Consider the following 26,487-nt stretch of genomic DNA (forward strand, 5'->3'; position numbering starts at 1 on the left):
GTCATAACTTTCCTTCCAAAAAGTAAGCGTCTTTTAATTTCATGGCTGCAGTCACCATCTGCAGTGATTTTGGAGCCTGAAAAAATAAAGTCTGACACTGTTTCCACTGTTTACCCATCTATCTCCCATGAAGTGATGGGACCAGATGACATGATCTTAGTTTTCTGAATGTTGAGCCGACTTTTTAAGCCAACTTTTTCACTCTCCTCTTTCACTTTCATCAAGAGGCTCTTTAGTTCTTCTTCATTTTCTGCCGTAAGGGTGATGTCATCTGCATATCTGAGGTTATTGATATTTCTCCCGGCAATCTTGATTCCAGCTTGTGCTTCTTCTAGCCCAGTGATTCTCATAATGTACTCTGCATATAAGTTAAATAAGCAGGGTGATAATATACAGCTTTGACATACTCCTTTTCCTATTTGGAACCAGTCTGTTGTTTCACATCCTGTTCTAACTGTTGCTTCCTTACCTGCATACAGATTTCTCAAGAGGCAGGTCAGGTGGTCTGGTATTCCCATCTCTTGAAGAATTTTCCACAGTTTATTGTGATCCACACAGTCAAAAGCTTTGGCATAGTCAATAAAGCAGAAATAGATGTTTTTCTGGAACTCTCTTGCTTTTCCCATGATCCAGCGGATGTTGGCAATTTGATCTCTGGTTCCTCTGCCTTTTCTAAAACCAGCTTGAACATCTGGAAGTTCACGGTTCATGTATTGCTGAAGCCTGGCTTGGAGAATTTTGAGCATTATTTTGGTAGCGTGTGAGATGAGTGCAATTGTGAGGTAGTTTGAGCATTCTTTGGCATTGCCTTTCTTTGGGACTGGAGTGAAAATGGAGCTTTTCCAGTCCTGTGGCTACTGCTGAGTTTTCCAAATTTGCTGGCATCTTGGGTGCAACACTTTCACAGCATCATCATTTAGGATTTGAAAAAACTCAACTGGAATTCCATCACCTCCACTAGCTGTGTTCATAGTGATGCTTCCTAAGGCCCACTTGACTCCACATTCCAGGATGTCTGGCTCTAGGTCAGTGATCACGCCATCGTGAATATCTGGGTCGTGAAGATCTCTTTTGTACAGTTCTTCTGTGTATTTTTGTCACCTCTTCTTAATATCTTCTGCTTCTGTTAGGTCCATACCATTTCTGTCCTTTATTGAGCCCATCTTTGCATGAAATTGTTCCCTTGGTATCTCTAATTTTCTTAAAGAGATCTCTAGTCTTTCCAATTCTGTTGTTTTCCTCTATTTCTTTGCAATGATCACTGTGGAATACTTTCTTATCTCTCCTTGCAAGTCTTTGGAACTCTGCATTCAGATGCTTATATCTTTCCTTTTCTCCTTTACTTTTCACTTCTCTTCTTTTCACAGCTATTAGTAAGTTCTCCTCAGATAGCCATTTTGCTTTTTTGCACTTCTTTTTCTTGGGGATGGTCTTGATCCCTGCCTTCTGTACAATGTCACGAACCTCCGTCCATAGTTCATCAGGCACTCTGTCTATCAGATCTAGTCCCTTAAATCTATTTCTCACTTCCACTGTTTAATCATAAGGGATTTGATTTAGGTCATACCTGAATGGTCTAGTGGTTTTCCCCACTTTCTTCAGTTTAAGTCTGAATCTGGCAATAAGGAATTCATGATCTGAGCCACAGTCAGCTCCTGGTCTTGTTTTTGCTGACTGTATAGAGCTTCTCCATCTTTGGCTGTGAAGAATATAGTCAGTCTGATTTCGGTGTTGGCAGTCTGGTGATGTCCATGTGTAGAGTCTTCTCTTGTGTTGTTGGAAGAGGGTGTTTGCCATGACCAGTGCGTTCTCTTGGCAAAACTCTATTAGCCTTTGCACTGATTCATTCTGTACTCCAAGGCCAAATTTGCCTGTGTCTCCAGGTGGTTCTTGACTTCCCACTTTTTCATTCCAGTCCCTGTAATGAAAAGGACATCTTTTTTGGGTGTTAGTTCTAAAAGGTCTTGTATGTCTTCATAGAACTGTTCAACTTCAGTTTCTTCAGCGTTACTGATCGGGGCATAGACTTGGATTACCATGATATTGAATGGATTGCTTTGGAAATGAACAGAGATCATTCTGTCATTTCGGAGATTGAATCCAAGTATTGCATTTCGGACTGTTTTTTTTTGACTATAATTGCTGATGGCTAGTCCATTTCTTCTATGGGATTCTTGCCCACAGTAGTGGATATTATGGTCATATGAGTTAAATTCTCCCATTCCAGTCTCTTTTAGTTTGCAGATTCCTAGAATGCTGACATTCACTCTTGCCATCTCCTGTTTGACCACTTCCAATTTGCCTCAATTCATGGACCTAACATTCCAGGTTCCTATGCAATATTGCTCTTTACAGCATGGGACCTTGCTTCTATCACCAGTCACATCCACAGCTGGGTGTTGTTTTTGCTTTGGCTCCAGCCCTTCATTCTTTCTGGAGTTATTTCTCCACTGATCTCTAATAGCATATTGGGCACCTACCACCCTGGGGAGTTTATCTTTCAGTGTCCTATCTTTTCGCCTTTTCATACTGTTCATGGGGTTCTCAAGGCAAGAATACTGAAGTGGTTTGCCATTCCCTTCTCCAGTGGACCACATTCTGTCAGACCTCTCCACCATGACCCCTCTGTCTTGGGTGGCCCCACATGGCGTGGCTTAGTTTCATTGAGTTAGACAAGGCTGTGGTCCGTGTGATCAGATTGGCTAGTTTTCTGTGATTGTGATTTCAGTCTGTCTGCCCTTTAATGCCCTCTCTCAGCACCTACTGTCTTACTTGGGTTTCTCTTACCTTGGACGTGGGGTATCTTCTCACAGCCACTGCTCCTGACCTTGGACGTGAGGTAGCTCCTCTCAGCCACTCCTGTGCCATGCAGCCACCACACCCTCCTAATTTAAACAAAAATACAGTTATTAAATTAAGAGATTTATTAGGACTTCCTTGGTGACTCAGATGTTGAAGAATCTGCCTGCTCTGCAGGAGACCCAGGTTTGATCCCTGGGTCTGGAAGATTCCCTGGAGAAGGGAATGGCAACCCTCTCCAGTATTCTTGCCTGGAGAATTCCATGTACAGAGAAACCTGGTGGGCTACAGACCATGGGGTCGCAGAGTCAGACACGATTGAGCAACTAGCACTTTCACTTTCACTCATTTTTAGAACTTATTAGCTGTCTCCCAAATATTTATAGACTTTCTCTCATTTTCATCCCCAAAATAGATGATTTCCTTCTCTCTTTTGAGGTTCTACACACAGTAGTTATGGTATTTTATTGACATAACTCATCATTTCTTGAATTCATCTGTTTGTTCTAGAGGAATGGCCATGTCTTATTCAGTGTTATGTTTCCAGGGCTTATTCCATGGGGGAGGGGATTACTGTGTGATGGTTGAAGTGATCTCAGGTTCTGAGTTCTTCATTTATTTCATAGGATTTCAGTTCTGTTCTTAGGGAGTCTGCATATTTTACAGTTGTAGCATTTTTAACATGATAGGGATCATAACATTCTTTGATTATAAAGATTTCAAGTAGAGAAATATATTTCTTATATGTGGAACCTAAAAAATAGACAAACTAGTGAATATAAAAATAGCAGACTTCCAGATATAGAGAGCAGACAAACAATTAAGGGGGTCCAGGGTACAGGTGGAAGCGGGACAATATAGGGGTTGGGAAGTGGGAGGTACAAACTGCTGGGTGTAAGATAGGCTACAAGAGTGTAGTGTCCAACATGGGGAATGTGGTCAATGTTTTATAATTGCTGAACATGGGAAGTAGTCCTTAAAAGTTGTATAAAAAAGGATTTCAGTTGGTGTTTTCAAATCAGAACATCAGTGAAGACATTAGACAAGTTTCGACACTAGAATGATAAAGTTCTGTTCCCATAACAGCATAAATGAAAAGAATTTTGCCTTTTCACTTAATGTAATAAGACTGTCTGTGCTGAGAGAGACAAAGAAATTTTATGAGGGCTCAGTTGAAATTGCTTCTCCTAATTTTTCCACATGAATTTAACTAAGAAAATAATGTGGGTCTGATTTCTTTAGGATAAGCTTTATGGTAAATTTCCATTTAAAAAAAATTTCATCCTGGTTGGAGCTTCTTGGACTAAATCTAGAAACACTAGATTTTATAAATATCTTTCATTAGTAACTATATATTTTTAGTCCGCTTTCTGTTGTAGCAATAATTTGTTTTCCTTCGTTGATGACTCATTTTTTATTTACACATTGTAAGTAGTACCCGTCCAATATTTATTATCTCCTCTTCTTTAATGATAGAAACCTGGGCAGCATGGTTAGTTAAGACACTTTCCCAGGCTTCTTTGCAGCTTGTGGCCATGGACTAAGTTTTGGTGAATGAGATATAAACAGTTGTGTCAGATGAGATTTTTCGGAAGGCTTTTTAAAAAGAGGAGGGCACACGTTCTCTCCTCTTTCTCTTCAGTTCTTTTTGCCTTGCTGACTGTCACGTGCATAGAATGGCAGGAGCTTCAGCAACCATCTTGGATCATGAGGTGGCATTGAGGCTGAAAGTCAGAGGGATGAAGTAGAAACACAGGAGGAGCCTCCTGACTTTATGGAACCTCCAAACATGCTCTGAACTGCTTGCTTTTTACTTCCTTTTCCCTAAGAGAACAAACCCTGGCATAGCAGAGTTGGGGCACATTTTCCCAACTGTCAAGGATAATTTTGTAATTACATTTATAATCAGGAACATCATGCATGTGTTTTGAGAGAAACCTGTAAAATTTTCTCATTGACCACACATGTGATGATACTCACTAAGTAATAAGGAAGTTTAGAGGTGAGAAGCTCTTTTCCTGGAAAGAGAGGCTGTGTGGTGAACTAGATAAAACATCAGACTGGGAACATGATGCCTTGGATAGTTTGCCCTGGTTCTGTCACTGACCAGCTAGTCAATAATATAGGTATTTAATAGCAGAGACCCCTTGTTTCTTACATATGAAAGGAATCATCGTTGCTTTCAGTCACCAGATACTGTCACTTGCCTCGAGTTTGCTCTGTACCAGCTGTGTGTGGGCACTTTGCAGTCCTTGGGACTTCCATTAGTGCTTCATCATCATCTTACCTTCTATTATGATATATGGCAGATCTAAATGTGATACATTCATAAATAAGTCTGTGATTACATATATGGATCACACAATGCTGGTGAGTTCATTACAGCTCAGGTGAATAAATTCCATTTTGTAATGGTGACTATATCCTATAGATGAAGGCAGCAAGCATTGTTTCCTTTGACAGAGGGTTTCCAAGCTTTCTGGCTATAACATTCTGTATAGTTAAAGGTTATATTTCTGGGAGATTATATTAATTTTTTGTAGTTAGCAGCTGGGGGCCTTATTTCTTTTCTGTAAGCACTGAAGAAAGGATTATTTTATGATAAAGGTCACAGACTATATAGGTTTAAATTGAAATAAGACCTTTAACTCACTTAGCTAGTTCTTTAACTTTGCTGTTCAGTGTGCCTTAGTGGTCTAGAGAAAATAAATAATTTCTAGACTTTTTTTTTTAGTCTCCTGAGAAGAATAACAGCTAGCTCAATAGTTGAAACCTTAAAGAACTAAGGGATTTGCAAGATTCTTTCTTTTTGTGTCATCTCTTAAAATAATATTTTGACTATATTTTCTCTTTTAATTTTATCCAAGGTAAAATCAAGGTTTGGAGAGCTTATTGTCTTATTTACAGTAATAAGGAGGTACTATTTTCTTTATATTTAAAATTTGTAAATTTCTGTTCCTTGGAATCTCAGTTTAGACAGTAGAACTCAGGGCATTCCACTTCAAATTTGAAGCCTAGCATACAAAGAGTAAGCATCAGAATGGTGCTCAGAGCTGCATATGGGGATAGAAGGTGAGTTAGAAACAAAATCAACTCTGCCTCAGAAATTTCTTTTCAGTCACTTCTGCCTACATGGTAGTAACATTGGCAATGGCATGGCCATTTGTTTTCTTTAAATATAAAAGACAAAAATATGTGCAAATGTTGCTTTTATTTTTTTAAATTAATATATTTTAATTGGAGGCTAATTACTTTACAATGTTATAGTGGTTTTTGCTATACAAGACATGAATCAGCCATGGATGTACATGTGTTCCCCATCCTGAAACCCCCTCTCACCTCCCTCCCCATCCCATCAAATGTTGCTTTTAAATTATGTATCCTAATGTGCTTGTTTAGGATACATAAGGAGGTCAGTTCTGGGTGTTCTTTGGAAGGAATGATGCTAAAGCTGAAACTCCAGTACTTTGGCCACCTCATGTGAAGAGTTGACTCATTGGAAAAGACTCTGATGCTGGGAGGGATTGGGGGCAGGAGGAGAAGGGGATGACAGAGGATGAGATGGCTGGATGGCATCACCGACTCGATGGATGTGAGTCTGAGTGAACTCCGGGAGTTGGTGATGGACAGGGAGGCCTGGCGTGCTGCGATTCATGGGGTCGCAAAGAGTCGGACACGACTGAGCGACTGGACTGAACTGAACTGAACTGAACGTGCTTGTTTACATTTGCAGTTGTTCCAAAGACTTTGGGGAAAAAAAAATAGCAGCCCGTAGCCCACTGAACCTGATTGTGCATCATGCTGGCTCACAGCCCGTCTGCCTCAAACTCTTTGGAATTGAGAGCCAGGGTAGCCAAAAGCTACCATGTGAGAAATCTCCCATCTCAAAATAGGCATGTGTTTGTATGTGCTGTTTTACTCTCTTCATTATGGCTAAACAGAAAGATATTTGGACCCCAGACATATAGCCTGCATTATTTAAAAAGGAAACAAAGCCAAAATTGATTAAAATTGCACATTAAAAAAATATCTACAATCTGCTGTTTCACAAATTATGAAACTCTGACAAAACTAGGTGATTGGTTCGCCTTCATGTATTCAGTTTGTTTTAATTGCACGAGAACATCTCAGTATTATCAAGGGCTTTGTAATTTTAATATATAATTATTTGTGGTTTTATAATACTCTGTGTTAAATTGGTTCATTTTTTCACTTAAATTGTCAGTTTGCACCAGAGAAAAGTAAATTTACTCATGTAGGCGAAGAGAATTTTGTTTTTGTATAAGTGGGGAATATTTTAGTTCATTGTTTCATGTAACCCAACAGGTACTGTGGCTCAATTTGTGTGCAGTTTTAAGCTCAATGATAGACTCTAAGATTTATAAAAAGAGAGATGCCATCATCTCTTGGGTTGGTTATATTCTTTAGAGCAAGGGACATAATGCAAACACAGACGTGCAGCAAGAATATGTTATCATGATTTTGAGGCAGACGTGCTTTTTGAAAACCATGCTTAAACTGTTTCTGTAGTACTACTACCAATAGTGGTTACTATAGCAATACTTCCATAGTGGTTACTATGACCAAGACGTATCCTAAATAATTTATCATCTCACTTAATTTTCACAACGATTCTGTGAAGAAGGTACAACTGTGACCCCTACTTCACAGATGACAAGAAGTTAAGCAAACTCTCCAGTAATCAAACTGTCTAGTTTCAGGGTCCTGAACTTTTACCAACTACGTAATTCTGCCTCTTGGTAGAAAGATAAATTATTGTAGCCAAGCACATAGTTGTAAATAAGATCAGATCAGATCAGATCAGTCGCTCAGTCATGTCTGTCTGACTTTTTGCGACCCCATGAATTGCAGCACACCAGGCCTTCCTGTCTAACACCAACTCCCGGAGTTCACTGAGACTCATGTCCATCGAGTTAGTGATGCCATCCAGCCATTTCATCCTCTGTCCTCCCCTTCTTCTCCTGCCCCCAATCCCTCCCAGCATTAGAGTCTTTTCCAATGAGTCAACTCTTCACATGAGGTGGCCAAAGTACTGGAGTTTCAGCTTTAGCATCATTCCTTCCAAAGAAATCCCAGGGCTGATCTCCTTCAGAATGGACTGGTTGGATCTCCTTGCAGTCCAAGGGACTCTCAAGAGTCTTCTCCAACACCACAGTTCAAAGGCATCAATTCTTTGGCACTCAGCCTTCTTCACAGTCCAACTCTCACATCCATACATGACCACAGGAAAAACCATAGCCTTGACTAGATGAACCTTTGTTGGCAAAGTAATGTCTCTGCTTTTGAATATGCTATCTAGGGTGGTCATAACTTTCCTTCCAAGGAGTAAGCGTCTTTTAATTTCATGGCTGCAGTCACCATCTGCAGTGATTTTGGAGCCCCCCAAAATAAAGTCTCACACTGTTTCCACTGTTTCCCCATCTATTTCCCATGAAGTGGTGGGACCGGATGCCATGATCTTCGTTTTCTGAATGTTGAGCTTTAAGCCAACTTTTTCACTCTCCACTTTTACTTTCATCAAGAGGCTTTTGAGTTCCTCTTCACTTTCTGCCATAAGGATGGTGTCATCTGCATATCTGAGGTTATTGATATTTTCCCCAGCAATCTTGATTCCAGCTTGTGTTTCTTCCAGACCAGCGTTTCTCATGATGTACTCTGCATATAAGTTAAATAAGCAGGGTGACAATATACAGCCTTGATGTACTCCTTTTCCTATTTGGAACCAGTCTGTTGTTCCATGTCCAGTTGTAACTGTTGCTTCCTGACCTGCGTACAAATTTCTCAAGAGGCAGGTCAGGTGGTCTGGTATTCCCATCTCTTTGAGAATTTTCCACAGTTTATTGTGATCCACACAGTCAAAGGCTTTGGCATAGTCAATAAAGCAGAAATAGATGTTTTTCTGGAACTCTCTTGCTTTTTGCATGATCCAGCGGATGTTGGCAATTTGATCTCTGGTTCCTCTGCCTTTTCTAAAACCAGCTTGAACATCAGGAAGTTCACGGTTCACATATTGCTGAAGCCTGGCTTGGAGAATTTTGAGCATTACTTTACTAGGGTGTGAGATGAGTGCAATTGTGCGGTAGTTTGAGCATTCTTTGGCATTGCCTTTCTTTTCGGATGTTTTTTAACAAAAATCTTAAAATTTATTGCAAAAGCAATCAAAGCAAACCTTTACTTGGAAGCATTTTAATATAAATGTTAAAGGAGAACTTCATGTTTAAATTTAAATTTTGAGAGGATGATGGTTTCCACAGTATTATTTCTCTGTCAAATGCTTAACAATATATGTAAAGATAGGCCATAATTAAAAGATTATACCACTGTTATTAAAGCAGGATATAATTCATTGGTGTGATGGTAGAGAAGAATGTTGAATACCCCTTTTAGTTCATTGTGATGAGATTTGGGTTCTCAAGAACCCAGCCATGAGCCTTTGGGGAATTACTGCCTGTCCAGCTCTTTTAGGTACGGAGACTGCCCAGCAGCAGGCATTGCTCTCTGGAATGAGGAGGAAAAGACTTAATTCTTCTAGTTCTGAAGGTGGTTCTGGAAATTTGGAAGGAAAGTCTGTTACCATTTTCCTGCAGGGGAAGAGATGGATTAAGTGACATTTCAAGATGGCCATAGTTTCTAGCAGAGTCTGGCTTAAGCAAAAGGTGTGAGTGTGGCCTGGACCCAGATTTTCACTCATGATTACCAAGGACTCTGACAGACCTGAGTGTGATCACAGGCTAAAGTTTCTGCTTTATGGTTGAAATAGCTAATGGTTAAACATACCTCTTCTGCTTAGTTTGAGCATGCATCTGCATAACTGATCACAGATGATTTAGATTCCTTCTCATCAAAAAAAAGGTCAAGGAATTTCTTTTTTGCTCTCTTATCTAGGTTCTATAATTTGGGGCTTACCCAGATACTAGTAAGGGATATAAAAGTAGTGAGGGGAACATGTAAACACTGTTGTAATGTTGGAGAGCCACACTGCTTCTTCAGAGAATGGTTACTATGATTTTAAGAATGAACATTTGATTAGTTGGTCTATATTAATATAGTAGAGAATTTGGATTCAGTGGAAGATCCCTTTTCTGTTCCAAGTTCTATAATATTATATTACTATTAGAAATAATAGGTTCAGTCAGATGGCAGCGTTTCTTATTCTTAAGCTGTCAAATGAGTCTAGATCAGATGAGTGACACAGTGCTGCACGTGCATATTGTCCGTCCCAGTTAATTCAGACATTGATTGATAAATAAAACATCTTCACTTTGGGTATTAAACTTTACTCTGAAAGAGAAGGAATCACAAGAAAAGGTCAAACTTATTTGCAACACTTTGGATTCTGGCCGTCTAGTTCTTCAAGAGTTAATTCTACTCATTAACCTCATTAGCTGCAACTTTTTACAGTTTATGGTATTAATGCCTTAATGGTCTTACACATTGAGAGATTTAGACTACTCAATCGAGATTTATCAATTGGGCAAAGGTATAAATTTTTCCTTTTCTAATAATTTAATTAATATATATTTATTAGGTGACACAATGGGACCCATTTGGAACTCATATATGGGCAACCTGCAAGTGGTGGGAGTTATCCTATGTGGCAGAACTTTGACCAATGAGAGAAGGAGTCAGGGGATCAATTCTTTCTTTTCGTGCTTCTGGACTGGCTGGAGATCCAATAGCTTCATACTGCCTCTCTGAAGATATTCTGCCAGTCTGAGCAACCAGTTTATAAGGGAGCTTGGTGACCCTCTCTCTTATGTTCACTTTCCTTTCCTGCCTCTTCTTTCCCTGGAGTTGTACTTCTCAGTACAGTGTTTCCACATAAACTCTGTTTTCTGAGGGCTCTGGAGTCATTCTGCTCTGAGAGAGAGAATCATTTGGTGGGATTACAAGATAAATATGATGAGTGCAAGAGCTGTTTACAGGATCTGGGGGTTTAAGCCACTTAATCCTGGCTAATGTAGGGTGGGTAAGTGAGCTAAGGACTCCCAGAAGGAAGAGCTTCCTGAGTTGACACTTGCATGATGACTAGAGGTTCACTAGATACCTGAGCAGAGAAGGACATTTCAGGTGGAGAGAATCCTATAGGAAGCCAAAGACAACTCTAGGGTCATTTGCTGGATGGAGCATATGGTCTTATGGCAGATGGTGGGCGATAGAGCTGGAAGGTAGAGCCAGGTCATAAATGATATTAAATATCCCTACTGGGAAGATGAATTTAGTGGATTCATGGGCGGCAGAAGCTAGATCATAGTGCTGCTGCTGCTGCTAAGTCGCTTCAGTCGTGTCCGACTCTGTGCGACCCCATAGACGGCAGCCCACCAGGCTTCATCGTCCCTGGGATTCCCCAGGCAAGAACACTGGAGTGGGTTGCCATTTCCTTTTCCAAGATCATCGTGAGTTGATGGATAAGTGAAAAACAGTGGTGAGTTCAGAGCACCCTTTCAGGAAGCCTGACTGGGAAGAGACAGAAAGGAGCTGGAGTGGGACATGAGCTGTATCGATCAGAATCCTAGCAGGAAAACAGCTCACACAAAACATTCACCTGAATAGCCTTTAATAAAGAAACTGTATGGAGCTGTGGACTGATTTTACCACGGAGGCCCCAGGGACTATCAGGAATAGATCAGAAAGCTGTTAATACTCACAGCCCTGACAGAGAGGGAGGCAGTGGTGTTTAGGGAAGCTCCATGGCTGTGGATGGTGAAAGGGAGATAAGCACTTCGCTCTCCTGTCTTGCTGGAGCCTCCTTCTATTGGACAAAGATAATCAGAATCCAGCTTTTAAGGCGTGTGAGTGATGGAGTCTACAGAGGTCAGCCTCTCTGGGCCTAACCTGGGGCAAATGAGGGTGGAGACTGAATTTGAGGACCGAATGATGAATTACCAACACATGGGGTCAGTGGAGATTTTTTTTAACTGATGGGAGAGACATGAATAATTTATGCATTGAGGGGAGAGAGAGAGGGAGAGGCAGAGTAATAAATGGAACATTCTTGAAAAAATGAGGCTTAGAGAACAGTCAGAGATAAATTTTATAAAATGGTAAGGATGCACTGTTGCATGAGACCCGAGGGAAGAAGGCAAGCTGGTTAAGTAAGTTTGCGCATGCACAGACACTCACAGGAGAAGAAAGACAATTTGGGGAAATATGTGCCTGGAGGGATTTTCTTTTTGAGGTCAGATGTGAGGTTATCTGTTGAGAATGAAGGGACTGAGTTTTAGTATATGGCTTGAAAATATTAGTGTTAAAATTGTGAAGAGACAAAGTGAGTTGATTAGAGGAGGAATACAGAAAGACCACTGAGTAGGGTGGGAGTCCAGCTGAAAAAGTGCTCAGTAGTAAAAGCCGATAATGAGAGGGAAGTACCCATAATACATATTAATAAGCAAATTGCTCATGTTAGGAGCTGCGATGTGGTGAAGATAATTTTACTTGTGCTATTTTTGACTCAGCTCTGCCTTAGGCATGCTGCTGGATCTCAGTAATCTTGAGTCTCAGATTTCTCACAATACTCTCTTTCCTCAATTTTAAATCACCATTTATTTTAAAAGGCACCAGAGTTTTATTAACATTTTGAAGGCTTGGAGAAATCTCCATTGTGTTAAATGTACAATATTTCCCCCCAATCAACAATAGTATAAATATATTTACTTAGTTACATGGGCGTCCCTGGTGGCTCAGTGGTGAAGAATCCACCTGCCAATGCAGGAGACACAGGTTCAATCCCTGGTTTGAAAGATCCCCTGGAAAGAGAAATGGCAACCAACTCCAGTATTCTTGACTGGAAAATCCCATGGACAGGGTAGCCTGGAGGGCTATAGTCCATGGAGTCACTAAAGAATCAGACACGACTGAGCCACTTAAAAGCAACAACTTAATTATGTATCATTTTTCTTTAATATCTCTGCCAAGGTCCGAGTCTCTGTCTTCACCTGAAATATTTAAATTCTGAATAACTGCTATCAGCAGCCCCTGAGATGGGGTGATGTTTTTCCTTTCTAAACCTTTACTCAGTATCCTGGTTTGTATTGGCTTGACCTGATACAACCTCTGTCTTGCCTTCCATGACATTGATCTCTGTCTAATTTTCCTCTGTCTTATTCTATCCACTCTCTTGCATTCTCTCCACATTCTGGCTTTAATCACCCTCAAGATTCTTCTGTTTTTTTGGTCCATGCCCTGACTTGACTGAGTTTAGGAATTGGTCAATTTATATTCTTAGCTCTTAAGCTGTTACATAGTTAAGGCTGGACTGTGACCTCACATTTCCTATTGTTTCTGTTACTTCCCTGGTGGCTCATATGGTAAAAGCGTCTGCCTACAATGCAGGAGACCTGGGATGGATCCCTGGGTCAGGAAGATCCCCTGGAGAAGGAAATGGCAGCCCACTCAAGTACTCTTGCCTGGAAAATGCCATGGATGGTGGAGCCTGGTAGGCTACAGTCCATGGGGTCCCAAAGAGTCGGACACAACTGAGTGACTTCACTACTACATTACTGTTTTTTAAAAAAATTGTATTTCCTAATGTGAATGATTTGAGCCCTGTTTTGGAAACATCCTTAAAAGTTTCTTTTTTCCTATTAAGTTACATTTATGGTTTTGCCATTTGTAATTAAACACTGTCTCTTTGGAGTTCTTCACAAGTGTTTGGCAGATCATATTGCAGGATCCATGAAGGGATCCTGTCCTAGCTTTTAGGCTTTGGTGGCCTATTTTTAGGGGATGGACCACTTCTGCCTGGCTACATTCCGTTTTTAGGGTGAGGTGGCCTTGGGCACTTACTCACTTTTGGTTTCTGTGCCACATTATTGTGTCATTTTTTGTTCAGACCTTATAGGTAACAAAGAAAAATCCAGCTCCTGGGATGCAAATAACTGAAGGGATAATGTCAGGCATGGGTAGTTGCCCTAGTGTTCAGTTTACCCAGGCACGGGCTGCGACAGTCTTGTCATTGTGTGTAGCTAGTGATGAGTCTTTTCAGTGGTTCCAGTCCTTATTTTCTAGTGTCTACTATGGTGGGGTGGCCTGAAATATAAGTCAGCAAGAGCTCTCTGGCATGTAAACCTAAATATTACTTAGTAATACTGTGTCTTGTATATGAATAATCTCATGTTTTATAGTGATTTCAATTAGTTTGCTTATGCTCACAGTCCTACCAAAGAAGGAAAGAGGATCCTACAGTTTTATTATAGGTAGACAAGAAAAATTGAGGGGAGCCATCCTTATCTATGTTTTCTAATTTTTCTATAGTAAATTATGATTGTTATTTGCATAATTACAAACTTGGCAATATAAACGATATCTAGATTTTGAAAATAAATGTCTCATGGAAGACAGTTAAAATAGCTGCTTTTAAATTCTTGCTTTGATAATTCTTAATATCTTCATTTGGACTTATCACATGGTGATTGTCTTTCTCTTGAATAGCAATCAGATTTTCTTAGTTCTTTATATATCAAATTTTTTAAATTGTATTCTGAATATTTAAAATATGTCGTGAAACTCTGGGTCCTTTTAAAGTTTTCTATAGAAAATTTTTTTGTTTGTTTTAGCAGGCAGCTGAGCTAATTAGGTTCATAGCATAGATCACCTTCTGTATGCGGTGATTCCAGTGTTCATTCAGGTTTCAAAGCTTTTGCTGTTTGTTGGGGGGAGGGACAGGAGGAGTTACTTACCCCGTCTTAAGCTGGTTTATGCTGTACTTGAGTTCTCTGTGACTTTGAGATGCTGCTTTAATTGTATTCCAGACATACCTAGCTTGAGGGTGAGCCTGGGAATTGTGTGCTTTATTTATACACACAGCTAGGAGGTCCTCTTTTCCATGACTCTGGGATATTTTCCAAAGGACTCCTTTTTATATTTCGTCTGGCCAGAAAGATGGATTCCTCCATAATTTTAGCCTCCATGCTTTTCTTCAATTCACTTGATTGGGGTGAAGTGGTAAGAGAAAAAAGGGATAAAAAGGATAACAAGAATACCCATCTCTTCCACTGCTCCCAGCTCTTTACACAGCAGGAGGTCCTTGTTGTAGTTTCTTTATCCAGGGAGATGATTTTCTCTTGGGGCATTAGGTCCTTGTGTCACCGCAGTGGCAGCTGTGTAGTTGTGTAAGTGGTGCTGGCCTTGGGGTAGGGCTGGCAGAGAGAAAAAGGAAAAACACAAGCACACTTTCCCCCCGCCGCCCCCCTCCCCCCACTCTTATTTAGCTCACAGGGATCCGTTTTCTTGATCTGCCTGGAAAGTTGGAAGATTTTGAGTCACATCTACTAGACAGTTCCCTGACTGGGCCCACCTTCAGCTCAAAGCCAGGAGATACAAGAAGAAATGAAACCAGCAAACTCACTATGGTTGTACTAGTTGTTATTCAAAATTTGACATTGTTCCCCAGGTCACTTGCTATTTAATTTTGCGGAGTCTTGCATTTTGTGTAGATGCAAGCTTATTTTGGGGGAAAAGAAGCTGTATTAGGTGTTCTGCATCCTGTCTGACACCCAGACTAGTTTATTAAAACTGACCAGGTAACATGTCCATAGCATGGCCTGGCCAGGGCTAGGAGTCCTGTGATTGGCTGCCTAATCAGAACTGCCTGGAATCTTGAAGAGGTCCTCAGAGGGTATTGAACTCATGAGGTATTCTGCTATATGAAGAAATGGGAAAAGGATGCTAGCCAGATAGATCAGCAGGTATCTACTCTTTCTCATTTTTATAAAAAAACTCTCTTAACAGATTTTAAAAGTTTGTTTCTTAGGAGTGTGGTTATGATAATAGGCATTGTTGTTGTTTAATCACTAAGTAATGTCTGACTCTTTGCAAGCCCATAGACTATAGCCTGCCAGGCTCCTCTGTCCATGGGATTTCCCATGCAAGAATACTGGAGGGAGTTGCTGTTTCCTTCTCAAGGGGATCGTCCTGACCCAGGGATCCAACCTGTGTCCTGCATTGGCAGGCGGTTCTTTACCACTGAGCCAGCAGAGAAGCCCGATAATAGGTATCAGGATTATACTAGTAAAAAAAAAAAAAATCTGTTAATTTGAGAGATTCTTATAGGGTCAGTTGAGTTCAAAAGAACTTAAATAACTAGTTTGTTTTTATTAAGCTCACACAGTTTGTAAGCAAAAACATGATTTGGATGTCAAAATTCTCGGAGCCTTTTATCACCTATGCTATTTTTGTAGACTCTTAACAAGTAAAGCTCAATTTCAAGTGGCAGCACTGACAAGAATTAAATTTGAATTTAAATTGTGTTTTATAAGTCTTTTCTCTCTGAACTCTGCCAGTGGCTTAGGTGAGTTAAAGTGTGGAGTTTTCCCTTTCCTGAACCAAACTGTGAAATCAGCAAACTGTGTAGTCAGAGTTTCTCCACTGTCTCGTTCTCTTTTTCTCCCAGCCAACTCTCCTGCTTTTCTTTATCTTCTTTATATTTACTTAAAATCTTTCTTTCTGCCTGCTTGTACAGTACTTCAGGTCTGGGGCTTCTTTCCCATGCTGCCTTCTACAGAACTTACAACCTATGTCTTGTGGCCTTTGCCCTTAAAGCCTTGCTAATGATGACACCCATCAGAAAGGCTAATGCATGGTAATAGAATAATCTTTCAGTGGTGTGCTTTGAATTTTTACAAGTCCCATCAGATACTTATTTTAAAGTCAGAAGAAACAGGAGCATTTTGTGTGTGTGTGTGTGTGTCTTGCTTGGCAAAGCAGATACCCAAATTTAGGGGAAGAAGTACATTTTTATTAAGAACTGTAGCACAATTTAAAAATACAGAGTCACAAAAGAGAAAATAAAGATCACTATGTTCCAAAAAACAAGGTCCTACTGTATAGCACAGGGAGACACATATCCTGTAATAAGCCATAATGGAAAAGAGTATGAAAAAGAATATAACGGAATCATTTTGCTGTATACCAGAAACTGACACAACATTGTAAATGAACTGTACTTGAATTTAAAAAAATCGCTACATCCTCTACTCAGTTTACTGCTGTCAATTTTTTGGTATACATACCCACAGTAACTTTTCTCTGTATTACTACATATCCATGCCTACAAGTTCAGACATATTATTTTGTATAATTTTTATATTATACTTAAATGTTATAATTTTATCACAAATATGGTAATGACTTTATCATTTTAGCATGGACTATATAAAATCCATCATGCATGCACAATAATTTATTAACCAGCCCCTTGTTGTTGCCCATTTAGAGTGTTTTCAAGTTTTTTATGATTTTAAATAATGCTATGATGTAAACCTATTATGGTTTCTGTGGGTTATGTGTCCAGAAGTAGAAGTGGAATTGATGTGTCATGGGTTATGTTTAGTACATGTCTGAAACTTTTGATGCAGTTTCTCTTGGTGCTTGTTAAATAGTAAGTTGTTGCTCAAATTTTGCAGAAGCAAAGGTACCTTTTCGGTTTCAGCCTGATTAATGTAGAAAAATTTGGATTTTATATACATATAAGCTCACAACCATATGTTGTTAGACATAAAAATCAATTTCTGAGATTTCTTATTTTTTTGGAACATTGGACTTTTATCTATGATTTTACATTTTTATTTTGGGTGAGGCCAAAAAAAAAAGAAAAAAGGAAAGAGGAAAAAAAGAAGAAAAAATTACCTCTACCCAAGAACCCTTCAAGACGTAGGCCAATTTTCTTGCCATCCCTGGAAATTCTGTCTATTGAAGTAGTAGCTGTCTTCCTACTGCTCTTTTCTTTGGATCTTGTTATGTAAGCAGAGATCTGTGTCCAAGTCTTTGTGACCCCATGGACTGTAGCATGTCTGGCATTTCTGTCCATGGAATTCTCCAGGCTAGAATACTGGAGTGGGTAGCCACTCCCTTCTCCAGGGATCTTCCCAACCCAGGAATAGAACCCAGGTCTTCCACATTGCAGGCAGATTCTTTACCATCTGAGCCACCAGGGAAGCCCATAAGAGAGATCAATATCAACCTTTATTTTATTTTTTTTTTCTTTTTATTTTTAAACTTGGCGCCGATCTGGTTGCCGCACTGGCCCGCCTGGATGTGCACGATCTCGCGCATGGTGCCGGCTGTGGAGCGGGTGGAGGCGCGGGCCTGGACAGAGCGCGGACCGGCGGACTCGGCGCAGACTGTATCAACCTTTAGACAAGGCAAAAGGGGCCTCTACCTTGTCTCTGCTGCAGAGGGCCCCCCTCTGGGCTTCTTGTGGCTGTGTTCCCCCACCTGCCTTGTAATCTATGTGCTAAGGAGATGTGCCCACCTAGATGTCACATTTCCTTCTTTCCCCGCCCTTTTATACAATACTTTGGCTAACGTGACTTTACAATTGCATGCTTATAAGTCCCAGGTCTGCTTCCAGGGTGATCAGTGGCTTTTTTCAGGTCCATACTCCTGAGTGTAGATGGTGTTATTGTGGGAGGGGCACTGACAGAGCTTGAATGTGCTGGTAGGTGTCACCACTTGTATATGAGGAGGCTGGCTGTTTAAGGTGTGTGGTGAGTGTAGAGGATGAAGGGCATTTCAGTTTATACTGTTGCCCCTGGTCCTGCCAGTGTTAGGTATGGCCTGAAGGAGAACCTGCTACACAGTGCTTTGTGATTATGGAGATTCCTTTATGCTGTTACAGGGTCTGGGCAAAGAGGAAGCCTTCCACACTGAGAATAAGTCATGTTTAGGGGACGGAGGGAAGGAAGAACATAATATATTTTATTCTGTGTTTCAGTGTTTCACATATGCAGAAGATTGAGAAATAAAACTTGAGGAAGCAGAGAGAACATGAATCAAGAAAGGCTTTTCATGCTATGCTAAGATTATGGACTTTGTCCTCTGGCTAATTTGAAGTTGTTGCAGGATTTTGAGCAGGGATGACATAATGAGAACTGGCTGCAGAGTGTCGTGGATGTACATAAGAGCAGAAGCAGGAGGCCAGTTAGGTTGTTGGTAGTCATTCAGATGGCAGAAGATGGTGACTGAAATTTGACATTGGCTGTGAGGATGGAGACAGGACACTTACTTACTACGCAGGGTTGTGCTTCAGACTAATTCAAGTAGGATAATGTAATGAAAATTATTTTGGAGCACTTATAGGATTCTGCAAATGTCATTAGTGTTTTTATGAATAACAGTGATATTGTGGATAAAAGTTAGGTTCCAGCAAGTCTCATTTCTAGGATAAGCAGATGTGAAAATCAGTTGAAATGCAGGGGTAAGGGTCCTGATGTGAGGCATACCATCTATCAAGGGCACCTTTTGGGAAGGAGAAAGGTGGCTACTAGTTTGGGGGAGGCAGTTCAGGTGGAAGGACAGTGTGCTGGGCTTGTGTTTCAGGGGAGGGTTTGGGGTGGGTCTTGTCATTAGTATGCAGGTGTGCACACAGTCCCTTGTTTTTGATAAACTGCCTTTTCTTCCATCTGCTGCACTTGATGCCCCTGAATCTGTAACCTTTCTAGTTCAACTTTTCTGGAGCAAATAATTTTTTTCTCTTGTCATGATTGAAAGGGAATGGAAGAGTCTACATTTTAAAACAGATTTTCAGTCTTTCTGTTTGTCAGCTTTGTTTGCTTTGAGATGTTTGATGCCTTCAATTCTAAGTCTTTCTGTGGCTCATGTCAGCTTTCTTCTTGTTACTGTCTGGATGTGCAGTCCTTAGCTGTTTTGCTTTCATAAGTCTGCTAGAGTTCACCTAGGTGTCCTGTCTTCCAAATTATTGACACCTGCATTGTGCTTTTCACTTCTAGCCTCTTTATTTTTGTCATTTATATTATTTTTATTCCTTTTCTCTCTACTTTTTTGAGAATCTCCATTTTTTATGGGTTTTGGGGAATAGGGATAATTGAGCAAGTTTAAATATAATTAGATGGTAAAATAATAATGATGGGTGTTTAAAGACCTTTAGTTCAAGGACATAACATTTTCCTCAGCATTTTCTATGAAGTTTTTTTTTAAACTAATATATCTAACATCGATAATAGAGATTATCTGCAGTCTTAAGGACTTTGACATTTTCCTTCATTTCTATTTGGGTAGACTTGTTTTGTTGTATTGTTGTTCAGTCATTCAGTCCTGTCCGACTCTTTGTGACCCCATGGACTGCAGCACACCAGGCTTCCTTGTCCATCACTGTCTCCTGGAGTTTGTTCAAACTCATGTCCATTGACTTGGTGATGCCATCCAACCGTCTCATCCTCTGTCGTCCCCCTTCTGTTGCCTTCAATCTTTCCCAGCATCAGGATCTTTGCTAATGAGTCAGTTCTTCGCATCAGGTGGCCAAAGTACTGGAACTTCAGCTTTAGCATCCGTCTTTCCAATGAATATTCAGGGTTGATTTCCTTTAGGATTGACTAGTTTGATCTCCTTGCAGTCCAAGGGACTCTCAAGACTCTTCTCCAACACCACAGTTCAAAAGCATCAGCCTTCGGTGCTCAGCCTTCTTTATGGTCCAACTCTCACATCCATACATGACTACTGGAAAAACCATAGTTTTGACTATACGGACCTTTGTCAGCCAAGTAATGTGTCTGCTGTCTAGGTTTGTCATAGCTTTTCTTCCAAGGAGTAAGTGTCTTTTAATTTAATGGCTGCAGTCACCATCTTCAGTGATCTTGGAGCCCAAGAAAATAAAGTCTGTCACTTTTTCCAAACTTGTTTTAGAATATTCTTTGCAACTTTTCCTGATGTCCCATGACAGTGCAGGAGATGTGGCTGGTTCCCCTTTATCCAGAACAATGAAAATATGAGAAATGGGATGTAAGACTACAAGCATAACTTAGGAGGCACCTGAGTTGCTTGTGGTCTTAGGTTTGGCACAGACAGAGGGGAGACAAGGACTAGCCCGTTGTATATCTTTATCAGTTTGGACTGAGAGCCAGAGAAAGAAAATGGTCTAAGCTGGATTCTGCCAAGAAACCCTGGGCACTTCTTTTTAAAAAACATTTTTATTGGAGTATAGTTTATTTACAGTGTTATGTTAGTTTTTGCTGTACAGCAAAGTGAATCAGCTATATATATATAATATATTTTATATATATATATCTCTCTCTCCATAGGTCATTATGAAGTAGTGAGTAGAGTTCCCTGTGCTTTATAGTAGGTCCTTAGTACTTATCTGATTTATATATAGCAGTGTGTAAATACAAGCCTATCTCAATCTCCCAATTTATCCCTCCTTCCTTTCCCCCTTGGTGACCACAGGTTTGTTCTCTACATCTGTGACTCTCTTTGTGAATAGGTTCATTGTACCATTTTAAAAAAGATAACTTATTTAAGCAATATCACACTATATTTGTTTTTCTCTGTCTGACTTACTTCACTCTGTATGACAATCTCTAGGTCCATCCATGTTGCTACAAATGACATTGTTTTGTCCTTTTTTATCAGAGAAGGCAATGGCACCCCACTCCAGTACTCTTGCCTGGAAAATCCCATGGACGGAGGAGCCTGGTAGGCTGCAGTCCACGGGGTCGCTAAGAGCCGGGCACGACTGAGCGACTTCACTTTCACTTTTCACTTTCATGCATTGGAAAAGAAAATGGCACCCCACTCCAGTGTTCTTGCCTGGAGAATCCCAGGGATGGCGGAGCCTGGTGGGCTGCCGTCTCTGGGGTCACATATTTGTTTTTCTCTGTCTGACTCACTTCAGTCTGTATGACAATCTCTAGGTCCATCCATGTTGCTACAAATGACGTTATTTTGTCCTTTTTTACAGCTGAGTAATGTTCCATTGTATGTATGTACCACATCTTCTTTATCCATTTCTCCATCAGTGAACACTTAGGTTTGCTTCTGTGTCCTTAGAAAACTAAAAAAAAGCTGTCATTTGCTCCAGCAATCCCATTGCTGGGTATATATCTGAAGAAAACCATAATTCAAAAAGATACCTGCACCCCAGTTTTCACTACAGCACTATTTACAACAGCTGAGACATGGAAGCAACCTAGATGTCCATCGACATGGGCACTTCTGTTCATACTAAAGTGTAAGTCCCGTGAGAGCAGGGAGCTGCTTCATTTCTCGCGGTATCTGCAGCATCTCCACAGTGTCATGGGGGAGACGTGCAGTGAATATTTATTGAATGACAAAATAAGTTGAGTACCTATAAGGCCTTGTTTACAAAGACAGATATTGAACTCAGGTTCAAAACATGAATATTTTCAAAATAGTTTCTAAAAGCCATCATGTCTGCAAATGTAGAGAAGAGGATGTGTCATAAATAGATCAGATACATATTGCTTTACTTAGCCTTAGGTTCCCATAGTAACTAACTTCATGTTCCTTCTATAAAAAGTCTGGGTATGAATGTTTCTGCACAATGCTGTGTGCTTATGTACTTGGTCATGTAGGCTAAGGACGTTTTTGTTATGTCACATGTGTGTCTGCACTGAGCATCCTCCTGTGTTTGACCTTCCCACGTAGTAGGCTGTATGCCCTCACCCGTGGGAACTGGAGCTGGAACGTTTGTGCTGAGCACTACAGTCTCATGCTTTCTCTTTTTCCTTCCTGGTGTCTCGCTCTCTCAAATACGGTGTCACACACTTTGCTGAGACTTAAATTTGAGGGCCTTGCTCCAAGAGGAGTTGCAGTCTCATCAAATACAAGACTATGCTGTTGTTAGCATTTCACATAAAAATACTCAAAGAGAAGGAGCCTCATTTGAGGAAAAGAATTATGTTTGCTTTTTTGGGTCTCTTTCCTCTGTGTATGTTCTCTTAGATATCAGCACTTATTCTTCTTCTGTCTCTATTGCTTTTGACTCTATAAACTTGAATATGTGCTCATCTACTGGATCATTATAATTAACTTTGGTCAGCTCTGAACTGACTGCACAGGGGAGGCAGGGAGCATCAGGGACCTGATTTGCTCGTAGGAGAGTCACTGACATGAGTACATCTCGTTGGTTCGTTTGTTCTTTCCTTAGTTCACTTACTCCCTCACCCGTCTTAGGCTAATGTATTTCACTGCATGTCTTTAGGCATATTATCTTCAGACTTGGCCTCACTGTTTATCACACCCTATTAGACTTGCTAGTTATGAAGGAACTGATAAGCACTAGAGCAGTTACAAACCCCACCTGTCTTCCAGGGCTTTCTCCTCAAAGCCTTTTCAGGTGGTTCAAGATCACAGAAATTTCTTCTGACTGAAGTCATGATATAATGAGGTCATATCATGCATATTCTACCCTATTTTTCTAGAAAATGATCCCTAAAGTGCAAGCCATTTGATTGCTAAGAAATGGGTAACTTATAAGGGCTTAAGGAAAAATTGGCTGTGATGAGTTTATTGAAAGTGGTACCTGTTTTATTTTCTGGTAGAGTTGAGAGATTTTTATTGGTAATTTTTTTTTTCACCTTATACAGTTTTAATTTGTCCATTGTCTTGTAATGCCACTGTTCAACATGGAAGCCTCAATCTTTCTGCTTTCTTATAAAATTATATAGGGTATGTGTGTGTGTGTGTCTGTCTGTCTTGGTGCTCCAACAAAAACATAAACTTATTGAGTAAAAAGACTGTGTGCTATATATATTTTAAATCTCCCCCATGGCATTTAGGCCATAGTACTTACTTAATAACTAAAGTGTCATGTAGTAAGTGATCAAGTGAAAGTCACTCAGTCTTGTCCGAATCTTTGCAACCCCATGGATGCATGGAATTCTCCAGGCCAGAATACTGGAGTGAGTAGCCTTTCCCTTCTCCAGGGGATCTTCCCAACCCAGGGGTCAAACCCAGGTAGCCTGCATTGCAGGCAGATTCTTTACCAGTTGAGCCAGAATGATATAAATTGATGTTCATGTATGAAAATGAAATATATTAATGTAGGTTTGTGTGCTCAGGCACTTCAGTCATGTCCAACTCTTTGTGACCCTGTGGACCATAGCCCACCAGGCTCCTCTGTTTATGAGATTCTCCAGGCAAGAATAATGGAGTGGGTTGTCATGCCCTCCTCCTGGGGATCTTCCCAACCCAGGAATTGAACCTGCATCTCATGCTTTACAGGCGGATCCTTTACCCACTGAGCCACCTGGGAAGCCCTAATATAGGTATAAAGCATGATAAATGATATATGTTAATGGCAGTATATAAATACTATATATTTATTGTCAATATGGGCTTTCCTTGTGGCTCAGCTGGTGAAGAATCCTCCTACAGTGCGGGAGACCTGGGTTCGATCCTTGGGTTGGGAAGATTCCCCTGGAGAAGGGAAAGGCTACCCACTTCAATATTCTGGCCTGGAGAATTCCATGGACTGTACAGTCCATTGGGTTGCAAAGAGACACAACTGAGCGACTTTCACTATTGTCAATATAATGTCAAGAACATATATACATATATGCATATTATTTTCATATGTGAGATATACTCAAAACATTGTCTAGCCTATGTGTAGTTAAACTATAGCAACTGTCATTATAATTGAGAGATGATACTCCAGATTTTCTGTGAGACCTATAAGTCTTTTGTAATATAAATGACTTTTGCATTAAGGGTGTCAGAGAAAGCCAGTGGTCAGTAGTTAAAATGGTAAAAACAGATTTTATTCAAGAACTATTGCAATGGGGTTTAAGAGACCTCAGGCTCAAATATAGCATAAGCAAGTGGGGATTTATATCCAAGGAGCAGGGTGAGGGTCAGTGGATGGAAAATTACTAAGAGGAAGCATCAAGAGTAAAGGGGGATTCTATCTAAACTGACTTGACAGGATTCTTGATAAAACTGGGTGATGCAGAGATGATCACAGAAGCCCAGAGGTCAAGGCTTCATTGGGAAGAGCGTTCAGAGGAGGCTGACTGATGATTGGTCAAGGAAACAGTCTTTTGTAGGGGCTACTTTAAGTAGCTAATATTTATTTGGGTGTATCCTGACATTTTCTGTTTAGGTGTAAGAAAGCACAATTTGGGAGTTTGTGCCTATACTTGATTTGTGAGTGAATGTGTGTGTGTGTGTGTGTTATCATGATTTGTATTGAGGAATAATCTTCTCTTAAGCATTTGCTGTCTACTGAAAAAACAAAATGCTCAACATGAGAGTTATGAGTTAAGTTTTGTTTGGGGCAAAATAAAGGCTATACCCTGGGAGACAGCCTCTCAGAGAGCTCTGAGGGACTGCTCCTAAGGGGTAAGAGAAAAGGGCAGGATGTATGTGATTTTGATAAAGAGGGTACATGCAGTTAACACATTTTGAGAAAAGGTGGCTGCTAGTAATGATTTTAGTGCTTTTCTAGATATGAGAAGATGCAGGAAATTAGACTCATAAAATCTTCTAAAAATGTATATCTGCAGGCCTGTTCTGTTTTTTTTCCCAGAGCACAGAGTGCCTTATTTCTGATCTCCATCCTGAACTCCTTTCAGAGGTGTTGAAGGTCAGTGTCTGCAGTAGCTGGTGACTTTGTTCTTGCAGATGGCGAGCCACAATTTTTCATCCACTCTCATCAGGAGTAATTCCATGCTCTATTTCTTTTTGGGTTGTTTCCTTGGTTCCCATATATTTACAATGTTGAATTTTCAGAGTGTCCCATCATTTTGTTATTTGAGGCAGTATTTTCATTCCCCAGTGTTTGGTGATTTGCAGACTTGTCTAAATAACTGCCATCCCCTGAGTGGGGTCACGACAAGCCCTTCCTCCAGTTTATAATTTAGAGTGTGGCTTGTGAGCGGATGTTCTGCTGTTTAGAGTGTGCTCTGACTCACATCATTATGTTTGGTGATAAAGTGTCAGGAGCCCTGTAATGTTGCAAAAATTGACAGGAACTTTTCCTCTTGTCAGCAAAATTGTGAAACATGTTGAAATAGGCAGAAAAGATGACTGACCTGTTTAGAGCACCTTTCTGACTGATCAGTTTCTGTATAAGTTTGCATCGTTCCCTGACTTTGAACTATTTTGCAGTACTGAAATTGATAAGAATACAAATGATTCCTGTCCATAGAAATGAAAATCCATTGTATTTTTTGGAATGTAATTGATTATTGCCCTTAGGATATTTCCCAGTTCTGCGTCTCTTAGTTCATTTCACTTTCCTGGTTGGCAGCTGCTATGTGTTCTTTTGAGTTCTCCTTTGAACTGGTGACAATGGCTTATTTCTGGATTGACTTGTTAGTTAATGACTTAAATAAAATATTTGACATATTAATTTTATATCTACATTAGAAAAAATTTACATTTTCTTTTTAATTTCTCTTTGATACCCCCCAAATTCCCATTTCCAAGGGATCCATGTAGTTCAATATCTATTTAGGTCTGTGGCTAGAGTTATGAGGTATTATCTATAAATCTGAAAATGAATGTGCTGTAGCTCTCTTTATTCAGTACCTTGAATACCATTCAAAATATTTGGGGAGTGTATATTGTATCTTGAGTGATTTTACTGCATCACACTATTTCTTAGATCTCTGCTTTGAGTTTAGGGTTGACTTCAGAAGTAGATTTAAAAAATTATTACTGGCCTAGATGAAATAGCCTATTAAATAATTTAAAAAATAAAACCCATCAGGTAGGGGCTGCAGTCTAAATTTCTGACCCCAAGTGCTGCCCTCTGCATGAAGTATGTTTGCATTTCAGTGTTTTTAAATTATAAATAAACACATTACAGTTTCCTGCTGGAGTGCTAAGAATTTTGTAACTTAACAATAGCTGTGCCTCTTTAGATTTCAAGGGTATTTTAGAGGAGGCAGGTAGAATAAAGAATCA

The 26,487-nt window shown here is 40.1% G+C and overlaps 1 protein-coding gene across 7 annotated transcripts in view; it reads left to right on the forward strand.

Moving 5' to 3' along the window:
* The window catches only part of ELAPOR2 (endosome-lysosome associated apoptosis and autophagy regulator family member 2), a 222,447-nt gene that overhangs the window by 76,384 nt on the left and 119,576 nt on the right, over positions 1 to 26,487 (forward strand). Inside the window, exon 1 of one of the 7 annotated variants that reach the window (XM_061413761.1) lies at positions 25,141 to 25,162. The exons of the other annotated variants lie outside the window; for them this stretch is intronic. The gene's annotated coding sequence lies outside the window, so the exon portion shown is untranslated. Of the gene's footprint in view, positions 1 to 25,140; positions 25,163 to 26,487 lie in introns of those variants that run through there. 7 annotated transcript variants of the gene reach the window in all.

This window comes from Bos javanicus, chromosome 4 (genome assembly GCF_032452875.1).
Source record: "Bos javanicus breed banteng chromosome 4, ARS-OSU_banteng_1.0, whole genome shotgun sequence".
In the NCBI taxonomy this organism is placed as follows: domain Eukaryota; kingdom Metazoa; phylum Chordata; class Mammalia; order Artiodactyla; family Bovidae; genus Bos; species Bos javanicus.